Here is a 15674-nt window from a genome sequence, read left to right on the forward strand (position 1 = left end):
ATATGGAATTTGAACACAACCATCTTAGTGAATGACATGATGCTGAAAAAGGCCTTCATTGTTGATGAGGATGATAGACATGAAGCGGTTGACACAACCACAACCCATTAGTAGTGAATCAACAACATTTGCTATTTCCGTTGATGCAAATATTGAGGATTTGCAAGCTGAGGGGGAGTCAATTTCTACTAAAACCTTCATGGAAATGATAAGATATACTAAAGACACAATCAATAATTTCACAAGAAATTATGCACAAAATTGTGAAGGGCTAGCTACTATTGCACCTAACACTGAGCAACTAGTGAACCTGAACCAACCAACAAACCATGACAACCCAGTTAACCATGATCATACAACATATAATAATTTTGGATTCAGCTTGCCAATACAACCTTCTCAACTAGGTTTGCTATAGGATGCTACCACAAACATTGGTCAACCAATTACTTGTGGGAGTGAGGACATTACCTTATCAATGCCATCCTTGCTTCATGTTGATCTTGCTAAGGCCATCCACTTGTTTGGATTTAAAGAGATAGAAATAATAATTACATGCAAATGTATCCAATATCAGAAAAATAATAATTCACATAGAAGAGAACATAAGACACAAAGATTTAACACAGTTCACCCAATCCTTGGGCTATGTCCACCAAATAATGAGTCCGATATTTTTATTATCCAATGATTACAACTTGATTACAATCTATAATCTCTTATAACTCAATATTGCCGCAAGAAGCTATTACTGCATCACGCACTCTAAAACCCTAACCCTAAGCCATTTTATACAAGACTTTTTTTGCTTGCAAAATTAGGATTAGAAAAATTACAACATGTCGGCCTGTTGAAAAATAGCCAATAAAATAGGCCCAATTTTTTTTTCTTGGGGGCTACGCCCCCAAACCTTTGACAATCGTGGGCTATCACCCATGGCTTTATTGGGGGCTTCCACTCCCAAACCCTTTTGAAGAATTTTGGAGAGTGTACAATACTTCCTTGATTGGTCACCACAAACTAACAATCTCCCACTTGAAGGCTAATCAAGCTCCACACTAGATAATAACCTTCCACTTGGAGACTGATCCTATAGCAATAGTGCTACTCCATGAGACTCCCACTAAATTGAACCACCCTAGACTTAGTTGTTCCTTTATTCTATTCAATCTAGAAGACCAACCAAATTCAAAAGAGTTCATCTTCTCCCTTGTCACTACCTTTGTAAACACATCTACTAGATTATCATCTATATGTATCTTGTCCAACTTTAACTGTCCATCATCCAGAACTGATTGAATGAAATGGTACCACAACTATATGTGCTTTATCTTTGAATAAAGAGCATAATTCTTGACAAGATGATGACACTTTGACTATTTGTATACACGTAATTATCCCTTTGTGGATGCCCCAATTCTTCCATGAAGCTTTGAAGCCATATCATCTCCTTGGCTTCCTTTGTAGCAACAACATACTTTGCCTCTATAGTGTATATAACATTTACCTTCTCTAACTGAGAAACCCAACTCACTACTATCCCACTAATAGTAAATACATAACATGCAGTATTCCTTCTAGTATCAAGATCCCCTGCCAAATCTGAATCAACATAGCCTTGTAAATCAATTGTAGAGCCCCCAAATGTAAACATTTACTAGATCTTCCTCTCAAATATCTGAGAATCCATTTGACTGCATTCCAATGCTCAATCTATGATGACTTATATACTTGCTAACAACTTCCATTGTATGTGTAATATCTGGCCTAGTGGATACCATCACATACATTAAGCTCCCTACAGCTGAAGCATAAGGTAAGCCAAGTGTATGGAAATTTTAAGGCTGACTGATCAAGAGTTTTCTTAAATTGCAAGGTATAAGTATATATCATGTCTTGCGCATCTAATGATAAAGTGAGATGTGATGCAAACTATTGTGAAGGAATTTTATATGATATGCAAACTTTGTATGATTCGAGATTTGGTGTATGATAAGAAGATTCACAAAGTGCAATAGTGAGACAATATCATATGTATATATATACTTGTGAAGAAACTTATTTTTATATTGCATGTTAGGGTAGTGAGCTCTTCTTGCATACTTTGTAATTGCTCTACCAACTCCTAATAGGGTTGAAGCAACTCCTAATAGGGTTGAGGCTTTTAACAAGGCCTAGTCCTCTAACAAGGGCTCAAGACAATATATGTACTCAATAGACTCCTAATAGGGTCAATATCCTTAACATGATTCTTTTATTTAGTGGATCATCTTGTGGGTATCATCTCCAATGGGGATTTCCCTTGGCCAAGGTTTCCCTAGTTAATAAATAATGGTGTTATGAGTTTTCTATGTGTATGGTTTTATTTATTGTTCAACATTGTTGGTTTACTTTCTTATGCAAGTTATAAAATAATTAACAATATCTAGTTGTGGGCAAAAGTTTGTAGAATATTGATTCACCTCACCTCTCAATATTATCCATTTATAACAATTTGTATCAAAGCACAAACACTTATAAGAGGCTTAACAACTTGAGTAAGATCCCTATGGATATGGAACAATTGAAGAGAAATACTGAAGAAGCTCTTGAGAAAATTGATCTTCTTACTAAAGAAAGAGATAACCTGAAAGACAGGTATGAAGATGCAAAAGTTCATATTGGCAAACTAAAAGATAAGATTGATGATTTGAGACCTAGGAAGGAATCTAAAGAGCAAACTAGTAACAATGATGAGGTAGGAACTCTCAAGAAAGAAAATGAGATCTTGAAGCATGAGTTGAACACTTTTGAACTTGAGTCTAAAGAAAGATGACTGTTAGATTGAACCAGATCTAAAATATGAGAATGCAGACCTAAGATCCCAGTTGTCTCAAGTAACATATGAACTAGATTCTATTAAGATAGATCATGCATAACCAGAAATGTACAATACTATTGTGAAAGGAGAATTGACATAACCTAAAAAACAATTAGAGAAGCTTTAGTCTAGTACTGAGAAAATTGATGAACAATTATTTTACCAAAGATCTTCTTATGATAAGATAGGCCTTGGATATCTTATTGGAGAAAAGTCAACCAAGAAAACTGAGGTTAGGATAGAACTAGATCCAGTTGCCGAGATCCCTAAGCCTAAAGAAATAGATTAGAGTAGGATAGAATCAAGCATATCCATACAAGTACCTATGGAAATAGAGAAAATCAATCTATCTGAGAAACAAGATGAACCTAAGCAAACAAAATAGTCACTTAAGGAAGTTAAACATGAATTCAGAGGTAGATGTTTTATATGCAAGGAAGTTAAATATGAAGAGAGATTGTACATGTAAGTCATTTAAACCTATAACTAATTTCTATTTTTATAATTGTCATGGTTATGGTCATAAAAAAATAGATTGTAAGAATCCTAAGTTTGATAGTAGTAATGGAAATAATAGAATGTTTAGGAACACTAACCCTGTAGGTAATGAAAGAGGGAGATCAAAAAGTAGATCTAATGATAGTGAAAGACCTAATGGAGGAAGGAACCAAGTTGTATGTTACAAATGTAACAACACTAGACAAATTAGAAGGAATCACTGTTAGTGTAGTTTTTTATTTTTCCTATTTTGATAGGTTTTTCCTACACTTTTAATAATCTCACTTAGGTTAATAAAGCATGTCTTATTAGGTGAATGGTTGTGAGGTGTCACCTTCCTACATGTGAGCATCCATTAGCTATCTTGGGAAGATACTTTGCTATCTTTAGTCCAATAGATGGTTGCTCCTCATTGGTTGGTGTTGCCACCTCCTCCCTCTTCCTAGCCTATATAAGCATGCTACCTAGCTTGTATTTGCATCTCTTGTTTTTGCATCCTCTTAATGCTATTTTGCTTCCAGCATTTGCATTACTCTTTTGGAGACTAACTCTATGATGCTATTTTGATTTTGTATCATTTACATTCATAGTTAAGATATTTACTCTTTGCACTAGTTTTCTGAGTTATTAATATTTTTAGATTCTAACATGGTATCAGAGCTTTTCTATGTGCAAGAGTAGATTTTAGTTTCCTTATTTGAGAGATTCGGGGGGGGGGAAATAAACTTTATTGTAGTTTTTTGAAAAATGAAGTATGCTCTTCTCTTGCATCTTTGGATGATCCTGAGAATCAGAAAAGTTTTGACAAAAACCATTTTTCTCTGGGGTTTCAATCTCAAATCTGACAACCAACTTGCATATTTGGAGTTTTCAATCAGTTTTGCAGGTTCCAGCATGCCATTGATGGACTTAAGAAGCTGATTCAGCATTTGCATGTCATATTTTGGTTGCTGGGGTCATTTTTTGATTTTTGGAGCCGTTTTTTACTGTTAAAGGTGTCTGATTTACACTACAACAACATCTTTTGTACATCAGCATGAAAAATGCTTTCTGAGTTTTGTTCGCAGCCTCGAAAAACCATCTGGGTATCTTTTAGATTTTGCATGCAAGCTATATATTTTTCAGAACTGAGCATGCAAAGCTACATCCATACCCCTCTCTGTTGGCAGTCGTAGATTTGAATGCAGTTTTCAAATGTCTCGTTCTTGCTCATACAGACTCCGATTTTGATGATTCTTGTTAATAACTTGGCTATTTTTTTGTGCTCTATCCACTAGTGGAGTTGTTTTTTGATTTTCATGCATGAATTCTTCAGAAATTGCAGATTCTCAGCCGTGACTGTGCACAGTTCTCATTTTGGAAACTTCGGAGGATCATAACTTTCTCATATGACCTCGTATCGAGGTGATTCTTTTTTTGAAAGTGCATAATTTTTCGAGTAGATCACATTGGTGCTATTTGTTTCCTTGATTATTGTGCACAAGTTTCACTTCTAGCATATGCTCTTCATGAGGGTTTGTAATGCATTGAAATCAAGACCACTAAGTAATTATTTCTAGTGGTAGTTGTAAATGCATTAAAATAAAGTGCCAAATCATATTTCTTTGAGGGGGGGTTCTTTGATTGAGTAAAGAGGGGGGGGCATTGTCGTGGCTGGGTTCTCTTCTTTCTAGCATTTCTTCTCTACATTTCTTCATCATGGATCAAACAAATATGCCCATCCTAACTCCATACAATTACTTTGAGTGGAAATCATGCATGATAATTCACTTAAGGAAAGCTGGATTAAATAGGATAACTATGGGACTTGAAACTGAACCTGCTAAAGATGAAGATAAGCCTAAGTGGTTTAACAAATGTGATGAGGCATTTGAAACATTGTGTTTTTCTGTTTCTCCTGACTTGCTATTTCACATTGAGTCTTTGGATACACCAAATGAAGTATGGACAAAGCTAGAAACACTATTTGGCACACAAGATTCAATGAGGGGTCATATGTTGGAAAATGAATTAATTAGTTTGAGTCCAGGCAATTTCAACACAATCCAAGATTTCTTCACCAAATTGAAATCACTAAGGCTACAGTTAAAACAATGTGGAATTGAAAAGAAAGATGAACAACTGATTCTTAGTATTCTCTCTAAGCTAATTTTAGAATATTCTGTGTTTGTCTCTATCTTCTATGCTACTAAGGGTGCACTTGGTACTCAATTCACCATGCCATCTTTAGATGATTTTGCTATCAATCTCACTCGAGAATAGGACAAGCTAATCCAGATGGGCATTCTTAAGTCCTCTAAGTCACATGCCTTGGTTTCCAACCAAGGCACAAAAGAAAACAAGGACAAAGTAGTAACAACAATAGTAAGGATCAGATGCTGGTTTCTTCAAAAGCAACTATTGATACACCATCTTCCAAGGGCAATAAGCCTAAGAAAGAAAAGGTCAAATGTGCTTATTGTAAAAGACTTGGTCATGATGAACATAAATGTTTGCAGAAACAACTTGATCTCTTGACATACATTCTTGAGAAGAATAATATCAGTGTTCCTGAGTCTATCAAACAAAGTTCTAATGAAGGGTCTAACAAGGAAAAAGAAAATAGCAAGGGGAAAGGAAAGGGCAAGGCCCTTTTTGCAGTTGCTTCCTCACCATCCACTTGGGTTCTTGATTCGGGTGCTTCACACCAAATGGCTTCATCTAAGGAAGAACTTGCATCCTTGGAGCCGTGTACTATGCCTTCTATTTTGATGGGTGATAACACTCTTGTTGAGGTGTGTGGGAGAGGGTCTGTTGATGTGGGGGATGGTATATTCCATGATGTTCCTTATGTACCCTCATTATCAACTAATCTCCAATCGGTACACCAGATCACTCACACAGGTTTAGGCAAGCGGGTTGAGTTCACTCCTAGTTCAGTGGAGATAAGTGAGTTGCACAATGATTCTACAGTTGCAGTTGGGAGAGCAGATCATCAGTCACGACTCTATATGTTTTCTCACTTTGTTCCTGATCCTCCTTTGACTGTTTCACTCACTCACTCTAATGATGTGAGTAGATTATGGCATGAGCAGTTTGGCCATCTTAACTTCCACTACTTGCATCAGCTTAACCAGCAGAGCATGGTCATAGTGTTGCCTTCTACTTTGACATTGGAGTCACTTGGAATACATGATAGATCTTCTAATGGGTCAGATTCACTTGAGCAGTCTTCTACCTCCACTTCTGATGTAGAGAGTGATTCAGAGGACTCACCTCCTTCCTCTCCTAGTCATCATTTAGAGGTTGATGATTCTCCTCTAGATTCTCCATCTTCCGGTCCACTTTGGGCTAGACAGACCTTGTAGTTTATAGGTGATTGGGTTGGGGATCCATCAGACACCAAGCAGACTCGTTCACAATTCCAGGATGCTCTACATATCTTCATTGCTACTGCCTCAAATCCACAGTCCTTTCATGAGGCTTCTAGTATTTTTGAGTGGGATACAACTATGTAGGAAGAGTATAGTTCCTTGATGAGGAACCACACTTGGGATCTTGTCCTTTTTCCTAAGGGAAGAAAACTTGTTCGATGCAAGTGAATCTACCAGACAAATTTTACAAGCTTTGCTGGAGGTGCGGGATGCTACATCTTTTGGGGGGGCCTCTTCCTCTCACTTGGAGTCCTAATTTTCTTTGGGGAGTCTCTTTTCTCTCTCTTATGGGGGAATTTTATGTACATGGGTACCTCATCAGGTTTGACTTGCTGGGACCCATTTCTACATCCACCTAAGCTTCGCTTATGGGGGGGTGTTAGTGTAGTTTTTTATTTTTCCTATTTTGATAGGTTTTTCCTACACTTTTAATAATCTCGCTTAGGTTAATAAAGCATGTCTTATTAGGTGAATGGTTGTGAGGTGTCACCTTCCTACATGTGAGCATCCATTAGCTATCTTGGGAAGATACTTTGCTATCTTTAGTCCAATAGATGGTTGCTCCTCATTGGTTGGTGTTGCCACCTCCTCCCTCTTCCTAGCCTATATAAGCATGCTACCTAGCTTGTATTTGCATCTCTTGTTTTTGCATCCTCTTAATGCTATTTTTCTTCCAGCATTTGCATTACTCTCTTGGAGACTAACTCTATGATGCTATTTTGATTTTGTATCATTTGCATTCATAGTTTAGATATTTACTCTTTGCACTAGTTTTCTGGGTTATTAATCTTTTTAGATTCTAACAATCACAGGGCACCTGATAGTTAGAATGGAACCAATCAGAGAATGAACACCCTTGTATGTCAGTTGTGTAATTACTTTGGACACACATGAAGATTTTGTAGAATGGATAGAAGACATTTCAATAGGATTCCTAATTACAAAAGGAACAATAACATAAATGATGGAAAAAATGATAATGGTAGTGATAACAATCAGAAGGAAGAACTTAAAGAACATGTTGATGAATTCAAGGAAGCATTTGTGAAAGCTAATAATTTAAAAAGTTATACAATTTTAGAAGAGAATTATTTCAATGCATCTGATGGAATGTTAAAGTTAGTAGTTGTTTGTGACTCATCCTATTTGAATTAAACATTTCTAGTAGAAGTAGAGCATTAATTGATCAGAACTGATGGTAGAAAGAGAATTCAAAGTTGCACAGTCAGCAGAAGGTAGAAGACATAATGAGGAAGCTATGGAAAAGTGCACAAGTAGTTTTGTGATCATAATAAGTCATATGAAAGAATTCAAGCTTATTAGTAATTAGAAATAGATTGTGAAGATAAAGTAGATACACATTTAATGCAAAGTTAAATTTGAAATGATTTAAGGATTGCGAACAAGATTGTCAGTACCATTTGTTCATATAAAGAGCTTGGAGCATTTGTGAGCGATTTGACAATGAACTGTGAGTGAATTGAAGCATCCGAAAGTGTGAAGCTGTAGAAATCCAAATATGTGATAACTAAGGTATTTTACAAAGCTTTTAGTTGGAATGTTTAGTATAAATAGTTAGCATTATGACAAGCCAGTCAATATGTGATGTTAGTTAGAGACCAAGGTACAAGTTTAAGAAGCACTTGTTTCTTTCCCTTATTGATGATCCTTTGGGAGAATTTTCTCAAATCCCACCTAATGTACTTCATGTAGAAGATGTAAGAGGCTACATTCATTGCAAATTTGAGAGTATTGGTGATGAAGACATTCAAAAGGATTTAGGAGTTATGTGCAAAGGAAACCTAACCCTTAAACCTAAGTACACATACTTGAATTAGTTGAACCTAATCAAGTATATGTTTTATACAAAATTCGATAATCATGAGTGGAGTAGGATTGTCTTGAGTAGAGTACATTGAAAAATGTTTTGGGTAGGTGATATACCTTTTGTAATTGATAATGACCTAATTCATAAGGTCACTAGACTAAGCAATGAAGGTTGTAATCCAATAAATGATAGAAATGTTAGAAAGACTATTGAAACAAACTTGAAGAAAAAGTTTGATGGAAGAAATATGAAGGTTGACCTAATTGAGAACACTAGAGTTAGAGTGTTGAGAAAGATTATTGGATATAAAATCAATCACAGTTCAAGGGTAAATTCTGTGCTAGCATTATTTCTACATGCAACATATGTGATGGCTTTTGAAAGGACAAAGTAAATATGTGTGAGATTGTTGGAGTGCAATTATTGGATAGCATTGCTAAAATGAAGAAGTCTAAGAATGCATTTTTTAGATTTGAATCTTTGTTGACACATTCATTTTTCTATGCAACCAAGCAATTTCTTGGAATGACAAATTGGGACAGTAATGAATGTAGTATGAAGATGGTCACCTAGTGTTATAGGACTAGACTTGAAGATGCCAAAGATCAGGACATTGACAAAATGATGCCAAATTTTCAAGTGGAAATGAAGAAGAGATACAAAATCCCTTTCGCCATGGTAGAAAAGTATAAGGATGAAATATATTTTATGGTAGAAAGTGATACAACCTATATGAAGTCAATAGAACCAGAGTGAAATTTATAGAACCATTGAAGGTTATGCAAATATAATATTGCAATTAGAGAGAGATACCGAATGTCCTAGATGGGGGACATATGATGGAAAGAAAGAAGGAAGATAAGAGAAAAAAAGAAGAAAGAAGGAAAGAGCAAGAAATGAAGCAAGTTGAAGATGAGAAAAGAAAAGAGGAAGAGAAAAGAATAAAAGGGGAGAGAAAGAAAGCCGAGGAAGAAAGAATGAAAGAAGAAGAGAAGGAGAAGAAGAGTCAAGAGGAAGAGAAGGAAAATACTAAACTAAAAGTAGTCACACCCATTCTAGCAGCTACTCCAAAAACAACAATAGTTACTACATTACCTATAGTATCTGATGAGGAAAATGATCAGAAAGATTTGATCACCTCTTTAAGCAAGTTATTGAAGAAGAACAAGTCTGTAAAGACGTTAGAGAGAACATTAGCAAAAGTTTTGGAAAAATTCAGAAGACAATGCATATCATTGTTACAGAACCAAATATTCAGAGGAAAGAAAAATATATCATGAGATCTTTTGATGCATAATTCACCACTTTTTCTGATATTGCCTCAATGCAAGCTCAGACTAAGAATGATGCATCACTATTTAACATAGTATGCACTAATGTTAGGAATCACTCGTAGATCTTGAATGTTTGCATAAAGGAGCTAAGGAAGAGCTTAGATGAAGGGATGAAATTGTATGGACAATGCATATTTTCATAATATTTCTTGTCATATTTTGATGTCCAAATCAAAGGCAGATTAAGTGAGCTTCAAATACTCACAATCTTGATTACAACCTGACACAAGTATTGAAGGCATTGAAGTTGAAATGGAGAGAGTTCACAATGCTATCAGAGGCATTGAATTTGAAAAGGAGAAGGTAATAAAGAGATTCTCTGTCCTTAGAGAATATTTGTCTCCTAAAGTTATCATTTTGTAGAGGCAAATTGAGGAGTGTCTTGCAACTAAGGCATCCTATGCAATTTTTTCTTATATTGACTTGAGTGCAGTTGAAGTTCCATCTTATGCACTTTGTGCTCTTATCACTAGTATATCTGATATAATTAAAGAGAACTAGAAGAAGGATCTTGAAAAGTTGAAACTTGGTTTTGTAGAATGTATATCAATAATTTCAAGTTGATAAGAGGAAGGTAACACAATTTTGTCTTATTGTTTTGACACCTTTTTCATTGATGTCAAAGGGGGAGAAGAATGTAAAGGAAAATTGTATAGAATATGAATATAAATGTAAGGGAGAGATTAGCTATGTAAATAGGAAATCATTGTAAATGAGTGGTAAGGAATGTAATGCTCAATCAAAACATGAATACAATTTTAAAGTTTTGAAGGCAATTTTGAGTAGTTATTTTTTTGTATTTATTATTGTTTTGTATGACATCATTTTGGGACTTAGCCAATTTTCCCAAATGTTGCCATCAATTTCAAAGGGGGAGATTTTTGGAAATATGGCTAAGTGGATGTGTTAGTATTGTCATATATGGCAACATACATATCTTGGTATTTCATTACGAAATTAGTGTTAGAAAATTGTCTAAGTATTGGATAGTTTGTAGAAGCACAAGATAGATTCGGTAAGTATGGATAATAGAGTCTGATTCGCCTCATGCACAATTAAGGACTAATAGATGATAGTGTCATGATGACTTATGTCAGTGTGTAGATCTGTACAAAAAGTACAACAATAGTTACAGATGAATTATCAGTACAAGTAATTAACATAACAAAAAAAAACATGACAATAAAACTGATTGTATGACTTAAGGAATTATTTTATTAACAAAAGAATTACCTAGCCATGATGGGCCAACATCCTAGATGTTAACCTTGAAGTTATTTTATAATTAGCCATGTTAGTGGAAGTTTTAAGGCTGACTGATCAAGAGTTTTGTTAAATTGCAAAGTATAAGTAAAGATCATATCTTGCACATCTAATAATGAAGTGAGATGTGATGCGAACTATTGTGAAGGAAGCTTATATGATATGCAAGCTTTATATGATGTTAAATACATTGTATGACCAACTGATTCACAAATGTAGTAGTGAGACAATATCGTATGTATATCTATACTCATGAAGAAACTTATTTGTATATTGCATGTTAGGTCAGTGAGCTCTTCTTGCATACTTTGTAATTGCTCTACCAACTCCTAACAGGGTCAATATCCTTAACATGATTCTTTTGTTTAGTGGATCATCTTGTGGGTATCATCCCCATTGAAGTTTTCACTTGGCCAAGTTTTCCCTAGTTAAAAAATAATGGTGTTATGAGTTTTCTATGTGTATGGTTTTATTTATTGTTCAACATTGTTGGTTTACTTTTTTATGGAAGTTATAAAGTAATTTACAATATACATTTGTGGGTAAAAGTTTGTAGAATACCAATTCACTCACTCTCTTAGTATTATCTATTTCTAATAACCTTTGTAGTTGAAAATTACAAAGGTTGTTTCTCCTTATCCAAGTCTAAGTTAATAATTGGTTGTATGTGTTTAAATGTGGGGTTGTCTTGATGTTTATTCTTAGGTCCTTCCAAGTTGGGATTAAACTTGACTATCTCTTGGGCTGCTAAGAGTTTAAAGTTCTTTCAAAAAGTTTTGTCTTGACATGCCCTAGCCATTTTTTTTCTTGCGGATGCCATAATTCATGTCAGAATCATCACTTAGGTGAAACATACCTTATTTTATGTTTGAAGGATTAAAGATACTTGTGTTAGGTTTTTTGAAATCAATTGAGTGGGTTTGTTCATCCTTGGGTGTTGTAGGTATACTTCCACATCTGGGTGGTATAGGTACAAATATGGGTTCAAAATTGAGACTCCATTGAACCATTCCATGTGAAGGGGATGTGTTAAGAGGGAATTTCATGGTAGACATGTTGTTGAGGGTCGGTTTCCTCATTTCTTGAGGGTTAGTATTTCGTAGATACATGCTTAGTGGGTCCACGAGTAATGGTTGTGAAACTTTGGCTAGATTTGTGTCAAAAGTGTGTTGAGGTTTCTTGGTTTTCTTTTGTTTAGGATGAGTCTTTGGTTGGGTTTTCACTTCAAAAAATAAGGGTTGATATAGGTCCTCTAGTCTTTGAGCTGATTATGTCCTTATGAGAGCTGGTATGATACCTAAGTATGTAGATGAAATAGGGAAAATCTCAAAATGAACTCTCTGCCTCCCAAGTGCGTACCTAAACTACCAACTGCACTCATACAATACCAAGTGTGCCCCTCGAGTGTGCACTTGGTATACATAAGGGTGAAATTGGTAAATGAGGTGTTTGGGTGACAAAAATGAAGAGTATGCATGCTCTAAGTGTTTTTAGGGTTTAGGGTTGCAATGCAAGAAGTTAGAATGTAGTTTTGGACTTTGGAACCTAAGGTGGACTTCTTAGTTACCAAGTGCACTCTAAAACTACCAAGTGTGCTCTAAAACTACAAAGTACACACTTTAGGTGTGTAGTTGGTAAAAATAGGGCATAGTTGGTAAAATTTGTTATAACTTGATAGATGTAATACCCTGCCATGTGACCCAAAAGAAATTAACCTAAAGTTTCATTAAGTTTGTCAAACATTTTTTTTAAAGTTAAAAATAATAACTTAACACCATCAGATACAATAGTAGAAGCAATTAATATACACTCGTACATCAACAACATATAAACATGTTACAACTCTTAAGGGTCCCATGATGTTGAATCACATTTAAAGTTTAATTAATACTAAAACCAATATATAACACATTCATATTAAAGAATAACAACAAGTACAAATTCCATGTAAATAAAATACAATTATATATGATGCCACTTGGCAATAAATAGAATGCATAGTCATCCATTGTATAGGTCATAGGGTATGAAAGGCTAAAATAATATACATCATGAAATAGATAACATCATCTCATAAGATCTATGAAATCAAATACAGTACACTAGGTATAACCATCCATCATAGAAATATAGGAACAGATAGAAAGGAACATTTGCACAAACACATCCAATAATGGCATCCAACAGTTAGATCTCAATGGTATAAGAAAATGCACTACCACCCAACCTCGTGAAACCCAAAAAGGTCCACTCCCACTGTGCTAAGGAGATAAACTCAAGTCCCAAATGGATAACAAACTCAAAAGTTAAAAACCAACATCTAGGTTCAAGGAATCACCTAAAATCAAACTATCTCAAAGAGTACCAACACACAAGTATCAACTAATCCTAAAGGCAACACAGACACATAGGAAATCTATTATGCATGTGGGCAAGTGTCATCGCACGAACCAACTCTAGGGTTACTCGGCTAGTCTTTTAATCCTCCGACCCCCTAGTGACTCTATGCAACACTAGTATCCTTTCATATTGACAAGGCATACTAACAAAGCATGGTCACAACCAAGCATCCTCTCTACTCCCATCCTAGCCTGTACTAGCACTTGAGGCATGGGAAAGAAAAAAAAAGACTTATTAATTGATTTTAAACCCATTTAATGAAATGCTATCACTTATTAAACAACCTACAATGGGTTACCCATCAACCTCTTTAGGGCCTTGGCCTCCATTGCAAGACACTTCCCAACATGACATACATATAACCTACCCCTAGCTTAGTAAAATCAAAATATCAAAAAGACTACATATCATACATCAATTCTTAAACAAGCAACTGACAAGTACTGAAAATCACTGATCATAATCATAGATTCAACCAAAATGAGTATCCTAATAGGACGGATCCCAAAATCAAGTATACATAAACCAAACCATGTCATAACATGACATCACCAAGAACAAATCATACAAACACCACATTCCTGTACAAGCGACTAGAAAGCAATCCAAAAATAATTGATTGAAGGCTCAAAGGTTATATCTGATAGGTCACACCATTCACCTCAGTTTCACACAAGAACACTGTAAAGCAATAACAATCAATAGATCAAAACACCTCGTAGAGCATTTGAGACACACTACCATGGTTGAGTATAAAAGATCGTATACAATGCATCATCATGACATCATATACAAAACTCCCAAGCCTCTAGTAAACATCCTAATTGGTCAAAGCTAAGTCAACCTAACACCCAATAGTAAAATTACACGTCATAAAAAAAATGCATACAAAAGTGAATTTCATAATTCATTAGGTTTTGAAAACCCTAAAGTTAAATATTTACTAAAGGTTTTTAGATTAAATCATAGACAATTCTATAATGGAAATCAATTTTCTCAAACAAGGGTTTCAACCTAGAGAAATTCTAAAAATAGAAACACAACAGACATGGAGAAGATAAGAATTCGAAGAATGAGCAATTACTGCACAAACCCACAAGATCCTACTTGGATCTGATGCTAAAACAATGAATGCACAAACACGCAACAATCTTCCTTTTCCTTCAAAAACCCTCTTTTCAAAAATTGGCTCCTCCAAACCTGTGTCTAAAAATGAGCTCTAATTTCCTTAATAAAAATTCCCCCCCCCCCAAATCAGGGCTTTGATCATGCAATCATGCGGAAACTCCTTGTCTTTAATTATTATATTTTATTTTTCATGCACACACTTTATGAAATTTAATTAAAATAAACTTTATTAAATTAAAGCTTTCTCTCCCTTATTAATTTTTAAAGTTTTTTTAATAATATATTTATTAATTTAATTAATAATATTATTTAGAGTTTATTATTAAAATAAAACTCCTAAATAATTATCATTAAATAAAATAAATATAACTACACCACAATTAGAACCATAATTTTATCTTTAAATTTTCATTCTTTTATTTAAATAAATTCATGAGACGTTTTTACTAATATATTTATTAACTTAATTAATAACATTATTTAGATTTTATTATTAAAATAAAACTCTTAAATAATTATCATTAAATTAAATAAATATAAATACATAAAAAATGTAACTTTAATATAGCCTTTCAAATTTAATTCTTTCATGCACATTTAAAGAACTTTTTAATTAAAATATTCTTTTATATTTCTTTTCCTCCACTTTATCAATTAGTGCAAGTACTATTTAAAGCATAGTTTATTATTTAAATTAATAAGAATGTTAAAGCTTATTATTTAAATGTAACTCTAATCTAATAATTATAATTAAATAATCATAATAAAATAATATTAAATCTTTAATCTTTTAATATTTTAATTCTATTTTTTTTCAACTTCTTAAATTAGACATTTAAAATAAATGTTTTAAATTTAAATACATATTTAATAATGTAATTAAATAACATCATATTCTAATTTCTCTTTAACCAATTTTCTAAATTTAGACCTCTAAATTTAGACTTTCT

This window comes from Cupressus sempervirens, chromosome 1, assembly GCF_028749045.1.
Source record: "Cupressus sempervirens isolate cs-2001-9-10 chromosome 1, ASM2874904v1, whole genome shotgun sequence".
Taxonomy (NCBI): domain Eukaryota; kingdom Viridiplantae; phylum Streptophyta; class Pinopsida; order Cupressales; family Cupressaceae; genus Cupressus; species Cupressus sempervirens.